Source organism: Ictalurus punctatus, chromosome 27, assembly GCF_001660625.3.
Source record: "Ictalurus punctatus breed USDA103 chromosome 27, Coco_2.0, whole genome shotgun sequence".
Taxonomy (NCBI): domain Eukaryota; kingdom Metazoa; phylum Chordata; class Actinopteri; order Siluriformes; family Ictaluridae; genus Ictalurus; species Ictalurus punctatus.
This window is the reverse complement of record NC_030442.2, coordinates 18,107,604-18,135,375: the sequence shown is the minus strand read 5'-3', so window position 1 is coordinate 18,135,375 and position 27,772 is coordinate 18,107,604. Positions and strand designations below refer to the sequence as shown.

Below are 27,772 nucleotides of genomic sequence, written 5' to 3'. Positions count from 1 at the left end.
CAACAACTAAAGTTCAACGGATTCGTCAATATTTATCTGGGGGAAAGTTCCTGGTATTCAGAGTCGGGTTACACGCACACACTTGAGGGAATTTCCTGAGTGTGAAGTTCACTCCTGCGGGGTTGATATATATATATATAAATCTAACATGTGTCTCGTATATCACCGATATATCACTGCATGAATAGTCCTAGTTGTGATTCTCACATTAATCCTCAACATTGAACAAAATGTCTCCCACACTCGTTATTGTATTAATATTTAATTTATATTTCATACGCAGCTCTGACAGTTACTCGAGCGCAGCTTCATGAAGCGAGGAGATTTTAAATGGAGGTGATGAAATCGTAAAGTGCGTGAGATGCCGGAGATTTTATCGCACTTTTGTTTAATCCGCCGCTTTGATTTGTTTCGTTAATAAAATAAAGCCACTGTTTGTGTTAATGCGATGCTCGCGGTGTGAAGGATAATCTGACCTGATAATCTGACCTAGCGCTCACCTGCTATGCTAACAGACACACTTTAACTTCTTTTATCGCTTTATACATGAAATATTCAGTCAAGTTCAAGGTCAGAATCAGTCGTAACTGAGACACGCCTCCGTTGGAGATAAACTCCGCCCCCTGTGTGGGCAACCTCTGTATTCGCTGGAATCTGTAGTTACAGCTGAGATCTGAATAGTGATGTGTGGAATTTCAGTATTAAATTCTCACGACACTGAATACGGCTCGCGGTGCATCGGTGTTCATTATGAAGTCGGATGAACCCTCGCGCTGTAATTAGCTTCTGCGGCGTCATTCTGTCGTTCCTCCCTGAAATACACACTGCGCTATTGTAATTGTGTTTCTCCTCCACGTGCTGCTTCATTCACACTCCTCAATGACAGACTGTGTATCATTCCGTCATCCCTCCCTCACACACACTCATCCACCGTCAATAATCTCTCTCTCTCTCTCTCTCTCTCTCTCTCTCTCTCTCTCTCTCTCTCTCTTTATATCATTCATCATGTATCTTTCTTACTCTCTGTCTCTCTCTCTCTCTCTCTCTCTCTCTCTCTCTCTTTATCATTCATCATGTATCTTTCTTACTCTCTGTCTGTCTCTCTCTCTCTCTCTCTCTCTCTCTCTCTCTCTCTCTTTATCATTCATCATGTATCTTTCTTACTCTCTGTATCTATCTCTCTCTCTCTATCTCTCTCTCTCTCTCTCTCTTTATACCATTCATGTATCTTTCTTACTCTCTGTATCTCTCTCTCTCTCTCTCTCTCTCTCTCTCTCTCTTTATCATTCATCATGTATCTTTCTTACTCTCTGTATCTCTCTCTCTCTCTCTCTCTCTCTTTATATCATTCATGTATCTTTCTTACTCTCTGTATCTCTCTCTCTCTCTCTCTCTCTCTCTTTATATCCTTCATCATGTATCTTTCTCACTCTCTCTATCTATTTCTCCCTCTCTGTCTCTCTCACTCTGTATCTCTCTCCTTTCTACCTCTTTCTTTCTCTGTCTGTCTCTGAATATCACTCTCTTTTTCTCACACTCTTTTTGTCTCTTTCTTTACACCATTCTGTCTTTTTCTATCTATCTATCTATCTATCTATCTATCTATCTATCTATCTCTCTATCTATCTATCTCTCTATCTGTCTACGCCTGCATGTTTTTGTCTTCTTTGTCTCTCAGACACTTTTTTCTCGCTCTCTCTTTATACCATCTGTCTCGTTCTCACTCCACAGTGATGAGTAAAGGAGTGTGTGAACTGTTCTGGAGAAAGTGCTGACTCGGGAGCGGTGCTGAACCCTGCGAAGCACATCTGTGTTTTCTGCCTCCTTCAGTCCTTCAGTCCTCCCTCCTGTAAATGAAAGGTAAAAACACACACACACACACACACACACACACACACACACACTCACATTTGACATTAAGCAGAGTCACTCCCGCTGTGTTGGGGTTTGTGGTGTAGTTTAGTAAATGACTTTGTGCATCATAAAACGCTTGTAAGATTCCATTTAACAGGAAATGAACTCTGTGAAAAGTTTTCCTGATTATTTTAGCTGCGAATCATCATCAAGTTTAAATACATCGATAGAAACCGATTTGCAGGCGGTTTAAAGTTCTCCTGCTATCACGTACCATTTGTAATCGCACCACCTCCGTTCGTTTTGTCTCCCAGACTTTTTATTGTAAAGTCTCTCGTTCCTCCACACACTCGCTAATCGATAGAACAAACCAGCGAGGATTGATAACGCCGAGCCTGAACTTCACGGACCTATTAATAACCACGAGACGATTCGATGAAATAATGATTGTTGAGACGGGGTTCTGTTTCTCCCGCAGGCTGTAATCCATACGTCTGCTCCTGAACCAGCTCCAGATCTGGTCCGTGAATTGCTTTGCATTATTAAATCATAAATAATAATTAAGGATAAGTGACTGTCAGACTCCTGCAACATTTATAAAAAAAATAAATAAAAAAAGTACGGTTAAGAAATATTTTTCCATCATACACGTTTATTCATTCATTTATTTATTTATTTATTTATTTAGCTTCCACGTCATTTATTTCTGGCTCTCTGTGTAAATGCACGACTCGCGGATCTCTTCGTTCAGACGTGACAGAAGGGAAACAGTATTACGGCATCGCCACTATGTAAATATTTCACATATGCTTGACTTAATTTGACTTTCCGTGAAGACTAAGCGCTTAAAAATTACCTAATTAATTGCGCCGTTCCCTTCTCCACATCCCTACGAGGAACTAAGTGCAGTAGATTCAATTATGTTTTGTAGGTTTTTGTCTTTTATTTCCATAATGTAGGCTTTAATGGAATTGCTTCTCTAAGAGCAAAGCGTTGGTATTTATCATTTGAAATTCAGATGGGTGCCTTTTGGAAACTTGCTGACAAAATTGAAATCCATAAAAGTGCTACGCAAAGCGGTTTCACCTCATTTAATTAGGCAGAGAGGATCGTATGAGTAAAACAGAAGTACGGAGGCTCGAAGCTGCCGAAGATAATTGTCACGATGAGCCGGTTCTTGGCGTGCCGAGACGTGCAGACGTCCTAATCTGCTCGCTTTCCATCAGGAAATGCCTAATTACTGAAGATTGCACCGCGGCGCTGCTGACTTCTGGATTGTGATTGGTCAGAAGGTGTTGATTAGTTTTCTATAACAGCAGCTCTTTATATAATGTACACAGAGCTTCATTTGTAAATCTGCAGGTCCTGGAACAGTAACAGGGAAGTGATTCGGCGGGTCGGGAGGCACGGAAGGTCCCGGTCCTCGAAGGTCCTTACAGACACATAAAAGTGCTTCCGGTATCTCACATAGCCAGCGATTCTCGATGCTGATAGGTCGGCCTATGTAATTAATCTCACTGGTACAGAGACGTAACGAACTCGATAGCAGTGAGTATTCTCAAAGATAAATATTTATGGATCGCACATACGATCGGCCTCCGTGCCGTCACCTTCGGTTAGCTACAGAACACACTTGCACAAAGCACTTCGAAAACTAAGCTACGTTTCATGAAGTTAGCGTACTTACAATGAACTAGCATTTGTCTATTTGAGTCCCGGTACTCCCTAACTCTACGTAGACTGTTAACTCTATTTCATTCTGGGCTGTCAAACTCTCTTTCAAAGCCATGCGCAGGTTGATAACGTTTAGCCTCGTAACCGCTTCTAAAAACCCTCTACACTCAGGCTAGCGTCATCAGTGCTAGTCGTGGGAGCGCTCACCAGACTGCTTCATCAGTGACCCGCTGCCGCTCGCGCTCTTGGACTCTCGCCTTTTCAGTATTTTGTTTGTGTTTTAAAAAAATGCTGGTAATGATATGTGCTTTCTTTTCGCCATGACACACACATGATACGTGACTGTAGGCTTTGCTCCGTGACGACGGACTCGGGTGACCTTTGAACTTGAAACGATTACGCTATGTGAAAAAGGCTATCGATTGGCTATTTGCAATATTTGAGCATTTCTATTGGTGTTTTTTTTTTTTTTTTTTTTTCGTTATTCTGTTTTACTTTTGGTAAAATAAAACTATGTTTTGTTTATATTGCTGCGGAATATTAATGAGGTGTTCATTCAGACGCGGAAGTAAACCCGAGGCTTCAGTGATGAGCTTCTTGCGTTAACGAATGAAACAAAGCTGATGAGTAGCGCAAAAAAAGACCGAAAATCAGCATCAGGAAGTCTTTATTCAGCAAAAACGCAGCTTACAGGGGCATATGACAAATCAGCATAAGAACACACACATAGAGTACATACATATACATATAAATATATCCATGTATTCAAGCGCACCCGGCGAAATCCCATCTTTCTGTTTATGTGCGTGAATATTTTACCTGCATTTTCAGCATTTTTCAGTGATGAGCATCATTACTCTCTCTCTCTCACACACACACTCTCTCTCTCACACACACACACACACACAAACACACACACGCACACACTTACAGAGACTCGGATTTCTCAATTCATGTTGGGATTGGGACAAAAACTAAACTTATGGTTTGTGCGCAATTGCTCGAAATAACACTTGCTCTTGACTTAGTTTTGAGTCAGAATGAAGTCCAGAATATAAAACACAGTATTTCTTTAAAAGTCATAATATTTGAAGTCAAGCCATGAGGCATAAGGTTTGAAACTGACTGAGTCATAAGTCATAAGGTTTGAAGTCCAAATCAAGTCATGAGTCATTAATCATACGTTTTGAAGTTGACGTTGAATCATGAGTCAAAATGTTTGAAGTCCAAATCGAGTCCTGAGTCATAAGGTCTGAAGTTGACGTTCAGTCATGAGTCAAAACGTCCAAATTAAGTCATGAATCATGAATCATGAGGTTTGAAGTTGATGTTTAGACATATGCCACAAGGTTTGAAGTCCAAATCGAGTAGTGAATCATATGGTTTGAAGGCCAATTCGAGTCGTGAGTCATAAGGTTTGAGTTCCGTTTCAATTCATTAGTCATATGTTAAAAATGAAAAAGATTCACCTTCAAGAACAATCTATGATTGTCTTTAAGTGTGAAACTTTTTCCCTTCCGTTCATTTTATAGCTAACAGTGTCTCAGAAACCGCATTAAAAACCATCATGCACGAGGATAAACTGCTGGCTATAAGCTTCGTCTTCTTCCTTTACCTCAGAAGATTCCATGTAAGTCTATGCTGACGGGTGAAATTCGGGGAAAACGGGATACTGGGGACATTAAGCTTGCTGTTTGTAGCTCCTTGCTTGGATCACTTGCTTAACTCCCTCCATTAAAGAAATTTTTCTAGAAATATAAACTAAAGTAGATGAATTAATAATCATAAGCTTGCAGATTCACTGTATTCAGGTATTTACAGGGAAACGAGCCAACCAGCTGATTCAGGGATAATATTAAATAAGTGACTAAATAAAGAATTAAAGATCTACCTGAGGGAGGACGACACACACCTGGTGTTTCCCGTCTCAGCACTAACGCTGGCTCTCATCAGTGCTGTCCCAGTTCCCCTCCGTCTCTCCGCTCCGTTCCCAGGCAGCCGTATCATTTACCACCAACACACCAAAACCTTTTGTTTACACAAAAAGCTTCTCACTATTGCGTCTCCAGGCACTTTGTTGACACTGTTTTTTTGGGGTTTTTTTCCGTGTGCGTTGTCATTTCTGCTGTCACGTCTCATATCTCGCATCGCTCAGAGCCTCTGCGCTGAAGTGGGTGCCGCATACATTAAAGCAGTGTCAACAGCTCCCTTAATTACGCAGGAATTCTGGGAAATCAAAGCTGTGTTTGGCACCGAGAACAATCTTACACTCATTAAAAAAAAAAAAAAAAAAAAAAAAAACAACTCGTTCAGCTTGAGGCTTTTTATTTATCTTGTGTTTTAAGATGTGTAACGTTTACCCGAATCGCCTCGTTTAGGGAATGAAACGGAGTCGAATGTTTTCTTTTTGGCTGTAGATGATTTCATGGACAGTTTCAGATCAGGTGCTGTCTCTAGGCTTTTTGTGTGTGTGTGTGTGTGTGTGTACTATTCGTTTCACTTTATTCAGTTATATGTGAATGCTTTCTTCAGCCTTAATGCTTCTGCTGTTAGTATTGCAGCGTGCTTAGAGCAAACTTTTGAAAAGTCGTTAGGACTTGAGAAGAGTTTAGGTCATGATGTTTAGCTATCTGATGGTAAAGGGATATGTGATCTACATATATAATGTTTTTTTTTCTGTATGTTTCTGTAAAATGCAATCATCTCAAAGCGCAATGTAAAATGTTCTTTACTATTTAACGTCATGTACCATGTTTTCATCGGTGAGCTAAGTGGGAAGCTGTATAATGCTCCCGCAGCTCTCTCAAGGCCTTCTGTCTAAAGCTGGACATAATGCAGGGAAGGCCATTCAAATAAATGCAATAAGCGTACATGACTATATAGCGCCATGGCTCTCTGTGAATTATATTGTCCATTCAGAGCACAAGACGCAGAAGGCGTTTGGCAGACGTTTTGGCACCAGGCCTTCACACCTACTGTATATGAAAATCCGGAATGCTCAATCACCTCAGCCGTAAATCCCGCACGCCGGAGAGCTGAGGTCAGTCTGTGTTTTACACTCCATATGAAAGCCGCTTGAGCTGAAAAAGTGTGATTTTTAGACACGGTGATGCTTTTCGTTTTCTTTTTTCGAGCTTTAAGCTCGAGCTGAATGTTGACCGTGAAAGCTCTGTACTTTTCATCCGCCCTCTTTTCCATCCGAGGAAAGCCATTTTCATTTAAGGACAAAATCATAGCATGTGTTGCATCGACTGCTCAACTGTGGGGATGGAGGAAAAAGCAGCACACAGAAAGAAAAAAGCAGCTAAACGCACTTCATTACTCTGGAAATATTTCAGAAGAAGCTGGTTCTACAGTTACTCTTCAAAAACAAAATAAATATTTTAAATGTTTTTTTTTTTTTTTTTTTTTTTTTTTTTTCTCCAGTCTTATTTTTTAAAACGATTTCTTCTTTACTTTTAATGGAACATTATCACTTTCATAACAGTTTATGGTTAGGTGTAGAGGTGTGCACAAGACTGAGTTTTTTTCCCAGTCCCCCTCTTGCCTGTTCCCAAAGGAATTCTGACCAATCCCATCCACTCCCAAAGGAATTATCACCCACCCTGCCCATTCCAGAAGGAATTATAACCAACCTCACCCATTCCAGGAGAAATTCTCATCAATCTCAGCCACTCCCAAAGGAATTCTGACCAACCTGCCCATTCCTGAAAGAATTATGTCCAAATCTGTCTGTTCCCCAACGGAATTCTGACCCATCCTTCTGTTACTGAAGGAATTACAACCAACCTCACCCACTTCCCATGGAATTCTGACCAATCCCTTCTGATTAAAATCACCCCGGAAGGAATCTCATCCACTCTTGAAGGAATTCTGACTAATCCTACCCATTCCTTCCTGCTCTCGAATGAAATCTGATCAATCCCGCCACTCGTGGAGGAAATCTAACCGCTTACAATCACTCCAGAAGGAATCTCATCCACTTTTGAAAAAATTCTCACCCATTCCTTCCTACTCTCCTAATCCTACCCATTTCTTCCTACTCTTGATGGAAATCTGATCAATCCATCCACTCCTGAAGGAATTCTGACCAACCCATTTACAGCTGGATGAATTCTGACCAATCAAGCCCTCTGCTAAAGAAATTATGATCAATCCCACCTTCTGCTGAAGGAATTCTGCCCAATCCCATCCACTCCTGAAGGAATTCTGCCCAATCCCTCCACTCCTGAAGGAATTCTGACCAATCCCTCCACTCCTGAAGGAATTCTGACCAATCCCTCCACTCCTGAAGGAATTCTGACCAATCCCTCCACTCCTGAAGGAATTCTGACCAATCCCATCCACTCCTGAAGGAATTCTGAGCAATTATGACTGTTCCTTAGAATTCTGAAGGATCCAGTCAGCTGCCAAAAGAATTCCACCAAACTCCCGAGGGAATTCCAGGCATTCCCACCACCCACTCCTGGCTGCATGAGAGTAAAAACTCCCTGATCCTGTGACTCCTTTATTGTTTCCCGTGGGATCTCAGTCCTTCAGTTAAGCGCTCCGTGTTTAAGTGTCTAATGCTTTAAAGCAGCATAACCTGACAGATGTAGTATTTCACACTTTTATTGCACTGATATATTCATTTTTGTTGTTAAGAGCGTAGCATTAAAAAAAAAAAAGAAAGCACTGAAGCTGGACATGTAATGTGAAGCCTGTGTGTGGATTTTAACTGAAGTGCAGTTTGAGTCGTTCCCTGCTGTTGTTTATCAGCATTTGATCATTTTTTTTTTTTTTTTTAAAAGGCTAAAAACCGAGAATGCCCCGTCAGTTTGGATTTAACGACGGGAAAGACAGCTAGTCACAGAGGAAAAATGAATAACCGTGCACGCCCTGATTCATAGTCGTTCAGTGAAGAGAGAGAGAATGAATTGGATGTATTTGATGATAATAAAATAATAAATGAAGTAATAATTTACACCCGGCAGTGTGAGAGCTCTTTGTGTTGCGGTAGAGAGGTGAGGTAGGTAGGTGAGAGACTTACTGACCTTTCTGAACACTTCCTGTCCTGCAGCGTCGCCTCCGTCGCTCTTTATATTAACATTTCAATACATCCAGCCTGCTCTGGGAAAAAAAAAAAAAAAAGATCTTCATATGACCTTTAGGGAGAACAGACTTAAATGCTGCCCCTCATTTAACCTTAAAAAAGAGAAGACAAAAAAACATGAGGTGGCTCTCATTATCGACTGACGTGAAGAGAAATCTTTCTTTTTTTCTGTGGTGGAGTTGTGGAGCAATCTCTGTGTGTGTGTGTGTGTGTGTGTGTGTGTGTGTGTGTGTGTGTGTGTGTGTGTGTTGGCACTCTCTCCTTTCTGCCTCCTGAATTTGGTAGGTCATGAAGATAAACAAGGCACTTCTAATTACAATGCACACATTCAAGCACTCACACACACACACACACACACACACACACACACACACATACACTGAGGCACACAAATAACACTGAGACCACACATCTGCCTGGAAGGGAAACAAAATGGATTCATGCCTGTTAGGTCCCTGGCAAATGAATACTGTTGACAGAACAATTAGCATTTAAAAGGAAGAATAACCTTCGCTCAATGCATCACTTTTAGTACCGTGGACCATCGTTTTCACCAGACATCACCACTCTCACCCCTCTCACTCCGCCTCGGGGCTCATAAACAGGCTTAGAATCGTGACATGTCTGAGGAATCTTTACTAATCAAATCAGAGATACAGAAGGAATGAAACACTGTGTGTGTGTGTGCGTGTGTGTGTGTGTGTGTGTGTGTGTGTTACAGTAAAATCAGTGCGGTGTGATATAACAAAGTCACTGTTACCACCCTGATTGTATTTCCTATAACAGCACGTCTCTAAGAGAAGTATTCCTCTTAAACCACAGCAGTTTCATAAAAGTCATCTGTAACGTGTAACTGTGGACCCCTCGAATCTGATTGGTCAGGAGGTGTTGATTAGTTTTCTATAACAGCGGCTCTGACAGGAGCGCGGCTCCACATCACAGGTTTATATGTAATGAATGCGCTCGTTCTAATACGTCATCGTTTCTATAGCAACAGCTCGTTCACAGGGACGTGTACGGGTCTGTAAAACATTGGAACAGTACGGCGAAGTTTCCCTGAAGTAAGGAGATGTTTATGGAACGTGTAGGGAAGGAGTCTCCAGTGTCAGCACTTCGTAACAGTCAGCTTTACGGTTTACGGTTTCTCGGTAACATGACCAGCTGCGAAAAAACAAAAGAATAAATGACTGTTTATAGCGGCTGTAACGTAAGTGAGAAGAGGAACTAATTAACAGAGGTTTCCAACATTAAAATGTCATTATAAAGGGATAAATTGCTGTGGTATAAGACGAATAAAACACAATAACTCCGATATTCAGTAATATCACTCAATATTTATATTTGACTGCATGATACACGGTGTTTTTCAATTCTCACTGATCTCATGGTGATACTTTGTATACATTACCATATATACTGTGTGTGTGTATATATATATATATATATATATATATATATATATATATATATATATATATATATATATATATATATATATACACAGTATATATGGTAACATTTACAGAGAAGCACCATATATACTCGGTATACTGTGAGTGTGTGTGTGTGTGTGTGTGTGTGTGTGTGTAAATTTATTTGCTAAAGCGTCAAAGTTGTACAGATAAACGTTTTCACACTACACAGTGGATTTCTCTTTCACAAGCACTCGCCTTTTATTCTTCTCTTGATCCATCTTCACATCAGCGTACACACACATTCCCACGATGACAGCGTGCGTGTGTGTGTGTGTGTGTGTGTGTGTGTGTGTATGTGGTGTGTGTGTGAGCGTTTTCTCTTCTCCCAGCATGCTTGATGTACCTGACCACACATTTAATGCCTGAACTCTTTCCTTTTAGGGTGATGGATGGATTTATTTATTTATTTATTTATTTATTTATTTATTTATTTATTTATTTATGTTATGTTATGTTTTTATCTGATCTAAAGTGAAATCTGACAGTGTGGAGGTGAAGGACGTGTGTGATGTCTTATTCCAGAAGACAACAGGATGCTGGGTTCAGTTCTGCTGCGGTGTAGGAGGTGCATTCAGGTATTCTTTTTCTTTTTTCATGAGCGTAGAGTAAAATAAAAGTCAAATTCAGGTAGATTTTCCATTTAACCCGAGGTGTAGCTGATGTAGTTGCATATTACGAGACTCACGTAGCTGAGAACTAGCTGAAGTTTACGGTTTAGATTTAGAAGTGTTTTAGCATCACGCTAAAGTCACATTTGAGGATAATCAAATACACGTTTTATTAGCCAAATGTAGCTAACTGGCTACGTTTCAGTCGTTCTTATTTAGTTTAGCTATGGTGTTGCGCGGCTAATGGTGCCAGCGAGTTAACACGCTTCTAACTAGGCTACATGTTAGCTAAAAATAAGTAAATAAATTGCTTTTCGTGTCATGATATTTCCCACTTTCTCGAGAAATTCCTGCTTTCAAGTGCACTGCTAACATTAGCCAGTTAGTTTAGTTTTTTTGCATCTTAAGATGTTAATCACGGTGCTCATAAAAGACGAGAAGCCGTAAAATCTCATAAAGTAAACAAAGCTTCAAGACATATGAAAAACAAACAAACAAATCCAACAAACATTTGACCAACATTTTACAGAGCGTTTGCTTTTTACGCTCACAGTCTTCTGTTTTATTTGACACGGCGAGATGTTCATGAGCGGCCGGAGAACGGAATTCGCTCCGTATAAATACATTTATTCTATTTTATTTGATGTATTTTATTCGTTTTTTTTTTTTTTAATTTGGTCCCAAATTAAGTCTAATTGTTGGCCTGTGTGTTTAAATGGACCTACACTGAAGAAATTTAAAAAAAAAAATAAAAATAAAAAAGATATCTTAGGAAGTAAAAATATCTTGAGTGAATTTAGCTAATATTTCTAATGATGAGATTATTATAAATGAAATATAAAATTATTCAACCTGTTTTGAGATGCTTTTACACAGTTCTTGATTGTTTGTTGTTTCTCAACTTACTGGAAGTTAGGGAAAAAATGATATCTGCCAATAGAAAAAGATTTTAAGCTTTTAAATAACATTAATTCGTGATTTAAAAAAAAGAGGGTTTTATAAGCATATTTTGTTTGTGTTTTTTGTTGTTGTTTTTTTGGTAAACATATAAGAGGAAATTGTACATAAATTGGAGTATGTTTAAAACAATTTACTTGCGAAAATGCCATGTTTTTAATCTAAATGTAGGATTTTTAATAACGTATATGTTTTTAAATTCGAGGTGTCAAACGCCCGCGCTTGTGGACTGTGATCCGAACACTGCTCCTACATTATTATTATTACCGATTATTTAAATATTACCAAACAAATGGTCTAGTTTATGTGCTTCTGTATTCTGGATACAGAAATATGTAATCATGTACCGCAGATATAATATTTATTAGCAGTGGTTGTTAACTGCGTGATTAGGTTTCAGCACTCACTGAAACACACTTCCTGCTCTTTTATCAACTCGTTTTCATCCGGCTGTTGTAAATGGCGCACTTATTGCTGTGATTCATTTGATATTATGTAGGATTGTACTTTGTTCACAATCGCTACATCTTCCTGCTTTCTTAAAATAAACATCGCAGACTCTAAAGCTAATCAGCATGCGATGCTAACCATCTTCTTCCACCCCACGACTCGGACCACCTTCAGACCGATTTGAATCTCGCAGAAGAGAACGGTCCGGGCCTCGTTATCTTTCAGAAGGCTCCAGTGGAGAGATTTGAATCTACTCGCTGGTCAAGCGACCACTAAAATGAACTCCATTCCTCCGAACGATCTCCTTAAGCGAATATGCAGCTACCGACTCGGTGACATCGCTCTCTCGCTCGCTCTCCCACGCCGTTTAGCATCACATGCTATAAAAAAAGTAAATACGGTCAGGATAAACCCAGCGACTCTAAAGCTGTCCCCTTTTTGTGTGTGTGTGTGTGTGTGTGTGTGTGTATTTAATTTCACACATATTTGCACAGCAGAATTACATTTTTACTTATCTAATACGGCCGAGTAAATATCGGGTCCATCTACAGGATGGTGGACTGTTAACAAGCAAAACCTCCAGCTTTAACGTTTCAGCTGGAAATAAAAATTCAAACAGAGCTTTGACACATTAATGACTTTATACTAATGAACTTATCAGTTTGAAATTACGAGCAATAAAACAAAAAAAGTCATTTATTATAATATTTTACAGTTTAAGCCTTTATTTATACCGCAGTGCTCTCAGGGAGTCTTTTCATCCCCTGTGTTTCCTCCGGCGTGTTCATTTTGTTCATCAGAAAGCTGCTTTGTGATCGTGTGCATTGTTAAAGTCTAGATATATACATAGAATTTTATTGAAATAAAATAAAAAAAGTTTGTGCACCCTTGACCATTGAACGTCCCATTCCAGATTTATTCCCCCTTTGCTGTTATAATGCGCTCCACTCTTCTGGGAAGGCTTTTCACCAAACTTTGGGGCGTGGCGGTGGGGATGTGTGTCCATTCAGATACAGTACAAGAGCGTTAGTGAGGTTCAGATCATGCGCTGATGTTGAAGTGAGGAGACTCCAGTTCCAGTTCATCCCAAAGGTGTTCAGTAGGGTTGAGATCAGGGCTCTGTGTAGGATACTCGAGTTCTTATACCTTCTCCCAACCTTCACACATCACGTCTTCACGGAGCTCGCTTTGTGTCGTGCTGGAACGGTGTTTGGTTCCTCTTAGTTCCAGTGAAGGGAAACTGTAATGCTACAGCACACAGAGACGTTCTACACAATCATGTTCTTCAGACTGTGTAGGAAGAGTTTGGTGAAGAAACACATATGGGTGTGATGGTCAGGGGTGCACATACTTTTGGCCATGCAGTGTAACTTGTTTCATGGCTGTTCCACAACATTATATGTAGAGTAACTATATATCAGTTGATTATTTTACAGTAACATCACTACAAACATTCGTTTATTCCTAACATCTCACGCTTTGTATCATTAAGCATAAACATGATTATTTTTAGACAGATCTGGGCTTATTGGGGACGTGTGTATCATTAAAAGAAAACGAACACTTCCTTTCCTTCAGTGGCCGTTTGTGCTGTTTTTGGTGCTCGAGCATCACAGCGAGTCGAGTGTCTCTCCGCGGATTTGCTGCGATAAAGAGAAATCGACGCTGAGGAGAAGGCGTAGAAGCTGCAGGAGATCTCTCGCTTCCCTGTTGAGAAAGTTATGAACTTGTCTGGGAGACTGAATTAGAAGACCCAGGGTGAATGCAATATTTATTATTCTCTCGGCGTCGGCAGCAGACACAAACAATGTATAATGGATCAAATATCTTCGTTAAACGCGGGTTCTCGTAAAAAGGGAAAATAAAATAAAGAGCCGGTGGCTTTGCTTTGCTTTGCTTCCTACTCGCGTTTTTCAACCCAATTCCAGGCGGTTTACTAAATACAAATCCGGCCGGTCGCAGGGCTTCATTTCGGCACGTTTGTGGCTATCTACACTGCTGCACTTTTCTTTTTCTTTTTCTTTTTTGTTTTCATTTTAGCCTGAAGTGAGTTTTCATCTTCAAAGTGTAGCCGAAGTTGTTTTGAAGTGCGAGCAGGTTTGCATCCCTGCATCCTTTGTTATACTAATCATCCCACAGGCAAACATGGCAGATAACAAAGCCTGGAACAACAAGCTGTTATCTGGAAAGAAAAACGGGAAATAGATAGCCCCAATGTGCATAATTTCCTCCTGTTCTCATTTCTCTCCCTACTTTTCCCTCTGATACGGCGAGTGCGAAAGCACCGGCGTGGATGAGAGAGAGGATATGAGTCTCTCTGCTCCTCTACATCGCGCTACGATTGATGATCTTTGCAAACAATGGAAAATAATACTAGTCAATATAATCTTCAGACCCGTGGCCTGTTCGCATGCGGTGTATTGTTTTAGTTTTATTTCATCCCACAGCGATGTCTAATACTGAATTCTTATTGGTCAGGACGTGTTGATTCATTTTCTATAATATCATTTTCAAGTCACTGTCGTGTCAGGAAAGAAAGAACCGTGAAAACATTTTCTACTGAAAGAATGGCCCGCCGAGCTGTCATAAAGATTTGGAAAAACAAGCGGAATGTACGGGAATGTCTCCATCGCCAGCACGTCTAGACCTTCTTGCAGCGAACGTGTGTGCTAAAATATCTTTCAAATATACTTCAAACCGGAAGGAATCTGTTGAAGAAAGACTATTTCAGACGGTTGACCTTGCTGTGACCTTGACCCTGTTTGGATATTGTTATGTCTGAGGACGTATGTTTAGTTCGAGAGGCGTGTTCACGTATATTCTGTGTTGTATTTGGATGTGTGTTTGTTCTCGGCCTCCGTTCTCTCTCCCTCCATCGTTAATGCAGGCACTCTGATTGACCTGTATTCCGTTAATCGATGTTTGAGGTGATTGAATGGCGTACGGGCGGAGCAGAGGTATAAGCGGCGTTGGATATGTGGAGAGAGAAGAGAGACTTCCTTGGACGAGGAAGAATCCTTCCTCCTGTTTCCAAGAATAGTGTGTTGAGGAATAATGTTGAGTTGTTTCTGAGTAAGTGAGCTCAGGGGTTTGTGATGAAGAGTTATTTAACAGAAAGAGAACTACGCTTGTTGAATTTGTCTTGATTTGCCTTTACGCTCCACTTCTGCTGTGAGTAGTTTGTTTTCTCTGTATCTTTATTTCTTTCTTGTTTGGGGAATGTGTGTGTGTGTGTGTGTGTGTGTGTGTGTGTGTGTGTTGCCACTTTTATTTCCCATCCTGATTTCCTCCTGGTCATGGTTAGACAGGGAGAAAGGGAAGGGTTTCGTGATATTTTTATTTTTTTCTAGGTAATTTAAAGAGGGTTCTCGGTTAGTTGTTTGTTTTGTTTGTTATTTATGGCCGTCCCCTCCCCTGAAGCTATTGTCCCCAATTCTTATTATTATTCTCTTTGCTATCATTACTTCTGTTATGTTTATTGTTGCTTTTGTGATTTTTACCATTCTTTACAACTTATTTTCCTTGACTTGGTGGTGGTTGTGTTGATTCTGGGACAGGAGGTTGGATGTCCTGGTTCTCTCTCCAAGGTGTTCTTTTTCTTTCATTATCTTACATTTTTATTTACTTTGTTACTGGCTGCCCAACTCTAGACGGGTAGTTATGTAACAATATAATGATGATATGATATAAATCCTTGTTCTTGAAATATCACGCTAACGAGAAGCTCAGATGGATAGACGGACGGACGGACAACCAAAAACATTACGCATCATCACTTAGAGGCGGAGGGGGGGGGGGGGGGGGGGGGGTCAGTCTGAATATTCAAACAAGTTTCATTATAATTGGTTCAGATTACGGACGTGTCAGGTGTATATTGTGTTCCTGAATGAGCTCTGTCTAGATAATGAATAAAAAGTATCCAGTCGTTGGCTTTTCTACACAACGGCTTTGATTTCTATCAGTCATGTTTCAGCATCATATCACAAACCCTGCACTGATGGAGGTGGACCAGGCTGAGCTTTGAGCAGAAGGCTGACTGCTGGTGTGTGTCTGAGGACCATCACTGCTCATCGAGGTGAAAGTGTGTGCTAAATAACAGACCTTCATCCCCCCCCCAGGGAGGCTTGAAAAGGGCATTTGCTGCTCTCTGAGGGAGGTTTCAGGGATAGGAAGTCGCTCCTATCTACGCATGACCTCCTCAGACCTGGAACTGTCTTGACTGAAAACTTGTCCATTGCGCCCCCCTCCCCCCCCTCCCCTCGAGGAACTTCATCCAAAACCTCTCTGACATCCCGCCATCTCAGGAGATGATAAATAAATAAATAAATAAATAAATAAATAAATAAATAAATAGGCGACTGCTGTGTGGAGTGTGGAGTCGACTCGGTCCATCCTGAGGCGGAGAAGCTCCACTTCTACTGACCTTGAGTGTGGAAGAAAGACCTGGAGGTTTGGATTGGACGGAGTCGTGGAAAGGTCGCATCTTGAGAAGATGGAGAAAAATATCCCGGGGACTCGGGTCCATTTCTGGTGCATGGTTTATAATTCTTGAAATATGTTTTTTTTTATGAATTCATGCACACAAATGGGCAGATTGTATGAGTGAGAAATGGAAAATACTGTACGCTGATACAGATACTAGTTGAAATAAGGAATAAAGTGTGCTGATGTTTATACAATAGTTGATGTAAATAACTTGTTCTACAGGCATTCTACAACATTATATACATTAAGTGAATGTAAATGGATAAAAAAAGTACACGTCATTCTTTATAATGTCATCATTGGCAAGTTGCTGTGTTGTAAGAGGAATAAAACACTTCAGGACATGCAGTTAAAGGAAAATTGTCAACTTTATGGATATATATCGACTTGTCGTCGATTATTTTACATTATACAACAACGTTATTCCTCACTCGTCACCCTTTGTATCATCTCACAAAGAGAAACACACGCTGCTGAACTCTTGTCTGTAACATTTCGATAAACTGTAACGTCTCCATCATCATCAACATGAAATATTTCATTTAATTTTTAGGATACAGCTGAAATAAATAACTCTTGTATTTCTAATGAATTCTGAACCCAGACACGGTTAATACAGAGCCGCAGATTGAGACTATTCATCACTTTGTGCTAGATTTCCCCGAGTTCTCGAGTAAATCAGAAAAGCCAATTTCTTTCCAGCTGACTGAAGCCTGAATAATTGGTCTTCTCTATGAAGATTGACAGGGGACGAAAGTCGGTTATTAATATGGAGTGAACCGTGGCAGATTGTTTATTAGAAGCTTGTCATTGTTTACCACTAAAATGGCTCGGCGTTCAGACTTCGGTGACTGAAAAGTTGGACCGAGGTTTTAAACAGCAGCCATTTGCTGTGAGCATGTTCTTCATTTCTTCCATGAACGTCCATGTTCTCCAGTCCTCGGTCGCAGGCTCTGCTCTGAGACGTCCACCCTCGTCATTTTAGCCTTCTGAGGGAGCGGAAATCACAGAGATGTAATGAGTTTCTTTTAACCCGTACTTTACTGTAGCTTTGAACTGTCGGAGTGAAAGAGAGCTGAGAAATCCTTGAAATGAAAGTGTAATAGCGTTTCTAAAGAAGCTAAATTCAAATACAAACTGCAAATGGAATGGTTCTGTTTGAACATACTTTCCCAACTATATGTGAGTAATAAAACGCTGTGTGTGTGGTGCTGTTATAGGAAAATAATCAGTGACAGGATGATGTGATCAAGCAGAGTTAGTAGTACCTCCCTGAAGCTGAGATTTTCCTATAACGACACGTCTCCAAGTGTTTCCGTCCTCTTATACCACATTGTGACGGCGAGCCCATGCACACAAAAACTGACGCCCAGAGTCCTCACGCTCTCACCATTCCCCTTCCCTAACGTATTAAAATAAAACATCAATCCTTTTTGCACCTAATCTGCCTCCTGAGTGTCTGTGTTCAGACTGTCGCAGCCTTGAGTAGCCACTCACACATTTTTTTTAAAGAACGGCACATCATACTTTTTATCTGTTTATACTTTAGCTACGTTTAATGTTGTGGAAGGTCCAGTTTCTGTTCTCACTTGCATTATAGCAGCTATAAACAATCGTTCCCTCACCAGCCCTCGCTTTTTCATTTCATTCTTCAAGTTAATAAAACAACAACAACAACAACAAAAACAGAGCAGGAAACCACAAAGCGTACACTCCTCTGTCCTAAAGATGTCAGAAAAACGTCTGGGTTACGCATGTAACCCTGTTCCCTGAGAAGGGAACGAGACATTGCGTAGCTTTGTCATACCAGGGCAGGCCTGTGAATCGCGTCTTCGCTTCAGATAATAGAGGCTGACGGCGCGGTTCACAGGTGCCGTATTTCTATCACGCGACGCACGTAATTGCCACGTCACCTGATCATGGCAGGCCTATGAATAGGCATGATTTTACACAAGCTTCAGATGCTGGTCACGAGCAAGGGGCGCTCCCATAGTGTTATGCTAAATGCAACGTGGAGTTCCCTTTGAAAGAGAACCTAAAGTTACAGCTCTGACTGTTACAAAGCTCTGACACTGGAGACTCATTCCATAAGTGGTACATAAATATCTTTCAAGAAACATTTACCATATCAACATTTATATGCTTCTTTAAAAAAAAAAAAATCCATTTACATACTGTAGATTCCTGTAGTACAGATGGTCTGATTACTTTAATTCCTACTGTTCCTTCTTCTAGCTTAAATACAGAGTTCGCTACCTCTAGATAGATAGGTCTATTTTTTACAATGAGGGAAATATCATGGAAGATACCAATATGAAGGAAGGAAATGACCATGGGATGTATGTAGACAGGATGCCTACATATCAACGTGACCACCATGTGACACTGTGTCCACTACTAATGTACTATCCTCACCTGTTATTGAGCACGAACACTAACTGGTTACAGTTTAGTGTTTCAATTATTAAAAAAAAAACAAAAAACCCCAAAACTCTCATATACCGTAGCATTAGCAAAGCCACCAAAATGTCTGTTTATCGTACCAGGCTTCGAGAATTTCAAGGTTAGTAAATAGTTTTAAAAGTAAAGTCAGAGTCTTTATTTGAGACGCAGATCATGACAACGATCACGAAGACGGCGTTTAACATCACTGTGTGTGGAATCGCTAAACATCGTACGCTTCAGAATCAGACGAATGACGTGGCTCTGACATGACAGCTAACGGATGCCTTAACGTTCTGTATAACTTTGAAATGATACCTGGATTTTAAAATCGAGCGCATTCTGCATCAGTGGTACTTCAGCAGTTAAGATCCTCTCCTAGTGATTAGAAGATTTGAGATTCTGACCAGAAAATGTGGCACTGTTAGGCTTTGGGTTTGGACTGGATTCAGTTGCGAGTCAGTATAAAACTGCCATGCAAACATAAAAGTGAATACATTTTTGTGAATTACGAGTCGTCGTTTTTTTGGGGAGAAACATCCAGAACAGATGGTAATGCAGCAACGATGCTGAAACAATGCGACACTGCCAATAAACCTGAATCCTCATGTTTTTTAATGCATCCTTCCCATGTATAGTTTATGAGACATCCAGGAAATGCAGAAAACCTCATAAACTGACAAAACCAACAGCCTCTTCCTCTCTGTGTTTATTTAACAAAAAACAAACCCGGCCTAAATCTTGTGAGAAGCGCAGGCCAGATTAATTCCCCTGCTAAGACCCATAAGCAACGTGCGACTCGGTGTGATATTGGATGGAGAGCTCGAGAAGGCCCTCTGTCCCTCTTTTTTTTCCTTTTTTTTAGTCCCTCCTTTTTTTTTAGTGCCAATTATCCGTTCCGAGTCCTTTAATCATATCAAGATGACAGTCATGGCCATAGTGGACTGTAGACACCTGTGTTTCTGAGAAGCAGAGCTGTGAGAAGAAAGACCTTGGAGGACAACATTTCATGCCAGCAAACTCAATAAAGTCGAAATGTGAAAGATTTATCCACCAAAACAAAGGCAGCAATGGAAGAGCTATAGTACGTGTTGACAACCTTGAGACCCATGAAGAATAAAGCCGGCGAGAATTAAATGGAAGAAACATTTCTCTTTTTGTTCCTCTAAAGGACTCTGTGCCTTTTTTATTTATAGCGTTTCTTTTAAAGCACAGTCAAGGAAAAGAAATGAGAAAGAATGAAATTTTAATGAGATTTTAATTAAAAAGCTTAAAATTCTCATAATGCCCCAAATTATTCATATCACAATAATTGCAAACGTATTATCGTGCTTTACGATATGCGATACATCACCTTGCTTTTCTAAATAAGCAGGTTCAGACTATCCTGCATATCCTGGACAGCAATGCAGTGATCTGACATCATGTAGAAGTTCACAGCACATCTGAGACTCGTGTGTACATATTTAGATTGTTTTCTTATAACAGAGTGCGTTATTCCTCTTATACCACATCATTTCCAGGTTCTGCAGTGGTAGCTCAGTGGTTAAGACATTGATTGGAAGGTTGTGAGGTCAAACCCCAGAACTGCCAAGCTCTCACTGGTGGGCCCTTGAGCGAGGCCCTTAACCCTCAACTACTCAGGTGTGAAAATGAGATAAATGTAAGTCGCTCTGGATAAGAGCGCCTGCCAAATGTCATAAATGTAAATTAAAGAACAATACAGCAGCTGTATATACAGCCAACCCCAGCCTATCATTTTCTCTCTCTCTCTCTCTTGAATTTAAAAAAATACTGCTGACACTGGAGACTCCTTCTGTAAAAATGTTAAATAAATGTATCCTTACAGAAAACTTTCATGTTTTTTTTTAAAAATCTGAATATGTAGAGCATCCTCCATACAAGTCCCTGTAAACGAGCTGTTACTATAGAAGCTATAACATTTTATAACGAGAGCATTAATATAAACCTGTGATTTTCTGACGAGCTGCTATTATAGAAAATTAATCAACACTCTCTGATTAAAAAACAAACAAACCTGTGTATCTATGCAGAGTAGTGAAGGCCCAGTTTCCACCAGTTCAGTTTACTGATGCAGAACAGGGCCACAAATTAAACTCAGTAGAGAGCCAAACATCGACCATGGAGCAGGCGTTGGTGGGCAGCGAACCCCCGTGTGCTTTTGATTAATATTGAAAAATGGTTGGCGAGATCCAATCGTTTGGGCCCGGCATGTCCCGTCTGAAGTGTTGGGAGTAAATGAATGAATAAATGAGAACGAGATGAGAGAGAGAGAGAAAGAGAGATGAGAGGGCGATGAGGCTGATTTCTGGCCCACCTGCTGCTGGAGATTTTCCACACGTGACATTTATTCTGAGGAGGGCATGGACGATGCTTCAAAGTCGCTTTGTGAAACAGCCAAGAAAGCTGAGAACGCTCCCGTCTTTCACATCACACACAGCTGGGAAAATCATTTAACCTGCACTGGATGACAGAAGAGCTTCAGGATTCTGTGTTTACAATGCTGGGGCTCTGCGAATTACCTAGAAACAGTGTTGCCAACTCATTTCAGGGGACAGCTGATGCACGTTCAATAAGTAGCTACAAGTCGCCATATAGTCACAGACTAATTTGCATATTCATATGTCGTCATGATCATTTGCATATCAAAATGTGTTCCATGAAGATTTTCTGAAGACGTAAGTAAAATAGAGTACTGCCAGTATTTTCAGACTGTAATAAATGGTGACTCTTTTCTTATTGAAATAAGTCTTTGGTCATGGCACCTCAAACGAACTATTTCCTTTTTATTTAAAACAATCTATAATTTATATCAAATGAAGCAGTAGTAGTGGGGAGCTGGGAAACAGAGATGACGGAATTGGTTAAGAATGGAACAACTCACTTTTTTTTTTTTTTTACTGTAAATATCGCCAAGAAGAGAGCGTCTAGTAAACAACAAAGAATTGTGCTGTTGGGGGAACAATGATGATCTGTGATTGGTTCTTTGGAACAATGGTGATCAGTGATTAGTTGTTGGAAACAATGGTGATTGGTGATTGTTGGGAACAATGGGGATAAGTGATTCGTTGTTGGGAACAATGGTGATCAGTGATTAGTTGTTGGGAACAATGGTGATCAGTGATTGTTGGGAACAATGGGGATAAGTGATTCGTTGTTGGGAACAATGGTGATCAGTGATTAGTTGTTGGAAACAATGGTGATTGGTGATTGTTGGGAACAATGGGGATAAGTGATTAGTTGTTGGGAACAATGGTGATCAGTGATTAGTTGTTGGGAACAATGGTGATCAGTGATTGTTGAGAACAATGGTGATCAGTGATTAGTTGTTGGGAACAATGGTGATCAGTGATTGTTGGGAACAATGGGGATAAGTGATTAGTTGCTGGGAACAGTGGTGATCAGTAATATTTTTTGGGGGAACAATGGTGATCAGTGATTAGTTGTTGGGAACAATGATGATTGGTGATTGTTGGGAACAATGGGGATGTGATCAGTTGTTGGGAACAATGATGATTGGTGATCGTTGGGAACAATGGTGATCAGTGATCGGTTGTTTGGAACAATGGTGATCAGTGATTGGTCGGCGGCTTTATCTTGTATAACCAGTAGCTGTGAAACGAGGCAGAGAACTGTATCCTGTGCAGGACAGTCGTTAACGTCTACTTAAAAAGTCACACGAATTATTGCTTTTTTTTTAAGAGGACAAAGTCATTCAGTTGTCAACACTGCATACAAAACATAAAAGGCACTTCATTTTATTTCAGCACTAGCCCTCATTAGCTTTCCAGTTTCTCATTCTTACACTGCTTTTCTCCTGCAAATTCAAGTCGACATCGTCCATTAATCATCGTCTAGACAGTAGTAGAAAGCCATCAGATGCAATGAGCTACAGATGAGCAGACATACATGACCTTCAGGTCCAGCATACCCATCAGCGTCCTGAAGGAAAAATGGGACAGTAATAATTCAGACGGTCCAGTTCGAGGGGCCAAAACAGATGGATTGATAGCACTATTTTCAAGCCATTATTTTTCACACTCGCCGGTGGAATTCATAAAATGCAGCACTGTGAAGCACAACAATAATATCTACAGTGATAAGTCAAAATTAGACTGTCAGGCTTTCTCTTAACACTCCTCCTGATTGGAAATATATATATTTTACAAGGGAAAAAAAACAAAAAAAAAACGTCACAGCTTTTGAGATTGGATGAAGAGTAAAAAGGTCAGAGAGAGAGAGAGAGAGAGAGAGAGAGAGAGAGAGAACTAAAGAAAGAACAGGTAGTAAAAAATATGCAATAATATATATATATATATATATATATATTTTTTTTTTATATATCATTGCATTTTTTTTTTGTTACTATCGGTTCTTTCTTTTGTTCTCTCTCTGTCTTTCTCTTTAATCAATTAAATTAATTTAAATAATTAATTAAACAGTCTGTGAAGAAATAAAATGAAAATAATGTGACCGTAAAGAAAATGTTTGTGACAAATATTAATTATTAATTAAAAATGAATAAAATTCTGACTTGGAATGGAAGCTATGAATTTTTCTTTTTTCTTCTTCTTTTTTTCCTGACAGAAAGGTGTATGGAATACAACCTGCCCCTTAACTACTGCACTTATTTACATAACAGCTGGCCTGGGTTAATTCCCACCGATTGGTTGCTGCCGTATAGAAAAGCCAAACTGCCAAAGTTGTAGATGTAGACATCGCTTTCATGAGCTAGCGTTTAGCCTGTAGTCAGGAGCAGTCTGTCACACACCTGCTGTCAGTGCGGCTCTGTCTCCTGTAGTTATTTGTAAAGAAATCAGAGTGAAAAGGTCCACCTTTGTGTTTCTGTCACAATCACTGTACATCTGAAGGTCTGTTGAGCAGTCATGACCGTCATCCTGCAACGCTACAGGCAGGACTGCAGTGACGTGGTGGACGCTGTCAACAGTCAGGAGCCGTGCAGAACGTCACGTTCGTTTACGAAAACCAGTTATAGTCAGTGTTCCTGACCTACTGACTGATGGACCTTCTGTGACCGAATGATCGGTGGTCCATTTTACCAAAACCAAAAATCACAAGGAATAATTTGAAGTAAAAGAGTGCAAGCTCATTCCTATTACCTTTCACTGAAACCAAAACAAAACCAGTTTACAATCAAATATACACTACATTTAAAAGGATGCGTCAGAGCAGCAACACTTCCAGAGGTTTTAGGTAACGTTTATAGCCTACATACCTGTTTTGGTCGTGTGACATACTAATGACCAAGCACAACTGGCACTTTAAACAGAGAACACTAATCCATGTGAATCAGTCAGAATTATTTATTACAGATGTCCTCTGACATTACCTGTCAGGCGTGTTTGTAAATGTTAACCCACAGAAAGAAAAATGAGTCCGTTTTTATTGCTCTTTTGTTTTGGTTTTTGTTATATCAAAGATGTACATAGATTTTAAGATAAATATTTTCTTTATCGCGATACTGTGAAACAAGGTTAGGGCACCGAGATAACCAGGTTATCATATGGTGGAAATTTTAAACTGTATCACGCATTAAAGGTTCCAGTAGTTAACAAACCAGTTAACGGACTCACAGAACAAATTGTGTAAAGGTACGACTTTTTGTGTGGGGTTGAGGTAACTACAGACATCATGAAGTTTACGAGCAAAATATTTTAAAGCATTTTAAATCTGCCTTTCCTCAAGTCCTAAAATGTCAGAGTCTGACTTAAGCCCTGGCTCTTACCCTTAATGAAACGGCTTAAAATGATCAATAGGTCCTGACAGGAGAAATAAATTTCCAAAACACTTCTCGGTCTGAGTCAAAGCTCGGGCTCTAAAACATATCTTTCTTAGATTACCCCGGTATATGCTGTCCCTTTCTGTTTTTCTCTCTTTCCCTCTATGCATGTCTTTTTTGTTTTGGTTGGACATGTTGGGGATTTTTATTCAGAAGATGCCTCAGCCCACAGGTGCTGTGCATCTTATCATTGCACTCACATCTGATGAAAATCAGACTCTGACAAACACAGGTACTGCCACATTCATCTTGTATGTTTTCATCAAAGGCGGATAAGCCGGATGACAATATAGACAAGACAACAACGCCAAGGCAAATCTCACCTGAATTTACTCCTCGGGATGCCTGATATGGAGTGACATTTGATTTTAAGAGAAAAAAAAGTGAAGATGGGCGAACTGACAAGGCATTGGCCATCCAAGTGGATGAAGAATCACAGCCGCTGGTCTCTTTACCACCTTCTCTGTGTGCATCCAACTTTCATCTCGCCACTTTGCATTTAATAATTTGGAGGAAACAACTGGAAAAATCTCCTGTCATCGTGCATGCATGCAGATCCAGGTGTTTATTTCTTTCTTTGGTTGAATTATTTTGAAAGCTAGAGGGTCGGAATTACTAAGGCAACAATTACAGCTGCAATCAAAATGATTCAGCCCCCAGTGCAGATCAGGTTTATTGTTGAAATGTTCAGACTTTCAGCTGTTTGCGATGAACAAATCAAACAAAAGCGATTGAAATAGTTCGACACAATGAACGCTTCAAGTGTTTCCCCAAATTCAACTGAAAATGCAACTTCTCCAGTTTTAAAATTATTCACCCCCTTCATGGCGAGCATCTTTAGTATTTAGTAGAGCTCCTTTTGCCGTTATGACCTGCTGTAAACGAGATGCAGATCTTCTGCAGCGTTCCTGAGGAATCTTCTCCCGTTCCTCATGAGCAGTGGCCTCCAGTTCAGTAATATTCTTGAGTCTGCGTGCTGCAACCGCCTTCTTCAAATCCCACCAGAGATTTTCTACGGGGTTCAAGTCAGGTGACAGTGATGGCCCTGTAGAATCTTCCAGGACTTCTGCACCCAAGCCTTGGTGGAATGTGAGGTATGTTTGGGATCGTTGTCCTGTTGGAAGGTCCAGTGACGCTCAAGCTTCAGCTTCCTCACAGACGGCATGATGTTTTCTCCTGGGATTTCCTGATACTTTAATGAATCCATCTCGCCTTCCACACGCTGCAGGTCTCCAGTGCCAGAGGATGTAAAGCAGCCGCAGAGCATCACCGAGCCCCCACCATGCTCGACTGCGGACAGAGTGTTCTTTCTTCATTCTTCTTCCTCCAGACATACCGCTGATCCATCGTGCCGAAAAGTTCCAGTTTTGTTTCATCGCTCCACAGAACACAATCCCAAACCTTCTGTGGATTATTTATATGATTCTGAGAGACTTTTCTTGTGCTTTTGGGTCAGTAGCGGTGAATGTCTTGGACTTCTGGCATGGAGACCTTCTGCGTTTAGTACACACCTTACTGTGCTCACTGAAACCTCAGAGCCTGTTACACCAAGTCTCGCTGCAGGTCTTTTACAGTCACTCGAGGGTTTTTCACCACCTGCCTTCTCACAAATCTGCTTGCAGCCGTCGATATCTTCCTTTTTCTGCCCCGTCCGGGTATTTCATACATTTTCTACCCCTAGCCAGTTCAGGTATTTCATGTGTTCCAGCTCAAGCACACCCGGAGCAACTAATGAAGCCCTTGATTAGTTGAGCCTTGAGACGACACCTGTTTCTCATATGTGTGCTGTTGTGAGGGATTCTATTCAGGGGGTGAGTAATTTTTAAACTGGAGAAATCATTATAATTTGCATTTTCAGTTGAATTTGGGGAAAACACTTGAAGAAGTTCATTGCAAAAAGCTGAAAGTCTGTAAATTTTGGCAATAACATTGATTTGCAATGGGGGTAGAATCTTTTTGATTGCAACTGTACATGGCAACCAAACTGATCCTATGTACGCTCTGGCCGTACTGTTCAGGATGGAAATAGAGAAGAATATAAAATATGAAAAGGGGTTTTTTAAAACTTTTTTTCTGACCTGGCGCACATTAAAGCCTGTGGCTGGTTTTATACTGGACATTTTGATGTTCACGCTTTCATTTCCCATGAACAAAATGATCACAAATGATCAAACATCACTTTAGTCTAGAGAAGACAGCCCAACGCATTTCAAAATTAAACTCCGTTAACTCTGACTGAAGGTAATGTTTTTGTATCTTAAAAATTCATATCACCGGGGCTTCAATATTTAAAGGGATCATCAAGGGCTCATCTACAAAGTGCTAAGGTGATCGGGGTTCAATATTCCATAGAGTTAGCTAAAATAATTGCTAACTACATAATTTTTTGTGTTACTAAAAACCCATTTTTCCAGTTTAAGCCTGAGCCTTTAATCTGGCCAATAGAGTAACATGATGCTTTGCACTGCATATTATAAGTGCAGTTAGCCATTTAGTTATACGGGTTCCAGCTAAGTTAAGGAACTTGCTGTAACCATTCTAACACATAAAACGTTACAGTAACCAATCATACTACATTTCCTGCACAAAATGTGTTTCAGTAACCGGTTGGACCCTAGTTCCCGCCCAACATTTATTGTTATTGTAACCACCTGGACCACAGATGCTGTCTAAAATGTTACAGTAACGAATCAGAACACCGTTACTTCTCACATTGTGTTACAATAAACAGTAGGAGGACATTTGCTGCTTAAAGTCCATTTCAGTAACCAGCTGGACCACAATTCCTACCCAACATGTGGTACAGTAACCAAAAGGACAGTGGTAGCTCAGTGGGGGACAGTGGTAGCGGTAGTGGTGGTTCAGACATTGGACTACTGAACGGAAGGTTGTGAGTTCAAATCCCAGCACTATT

The 27,772-nt window shown here is 40.3% G+C and overlaps 1 long non-coding RNA gene across 1 annotated transcript in view; it reads left to right on the top strand.

The window, feature by feature from the left end:
• The first annotated feature begins 5,053 nt into the window (after window positions 1-5,053).
• The window catches only part of LOC128629282 (uncharacterized), a 38,444-nt gene continuing 15,725 nt past the window's right edge, over window positions 5,054-27,772 (top strand). Inside the window, exons 1-2 of the long non-coding RNA XR_008393629.1 lie at window positions 5,054-5,158; window positions 10,568-10,670. This is a non-coding gene — a long non-coding RNA (uncharacterized LOC128629282). The remainder of the gene's footprint in view (window positions 5,159-10,567; window positions 10,671-27,772) is intronic.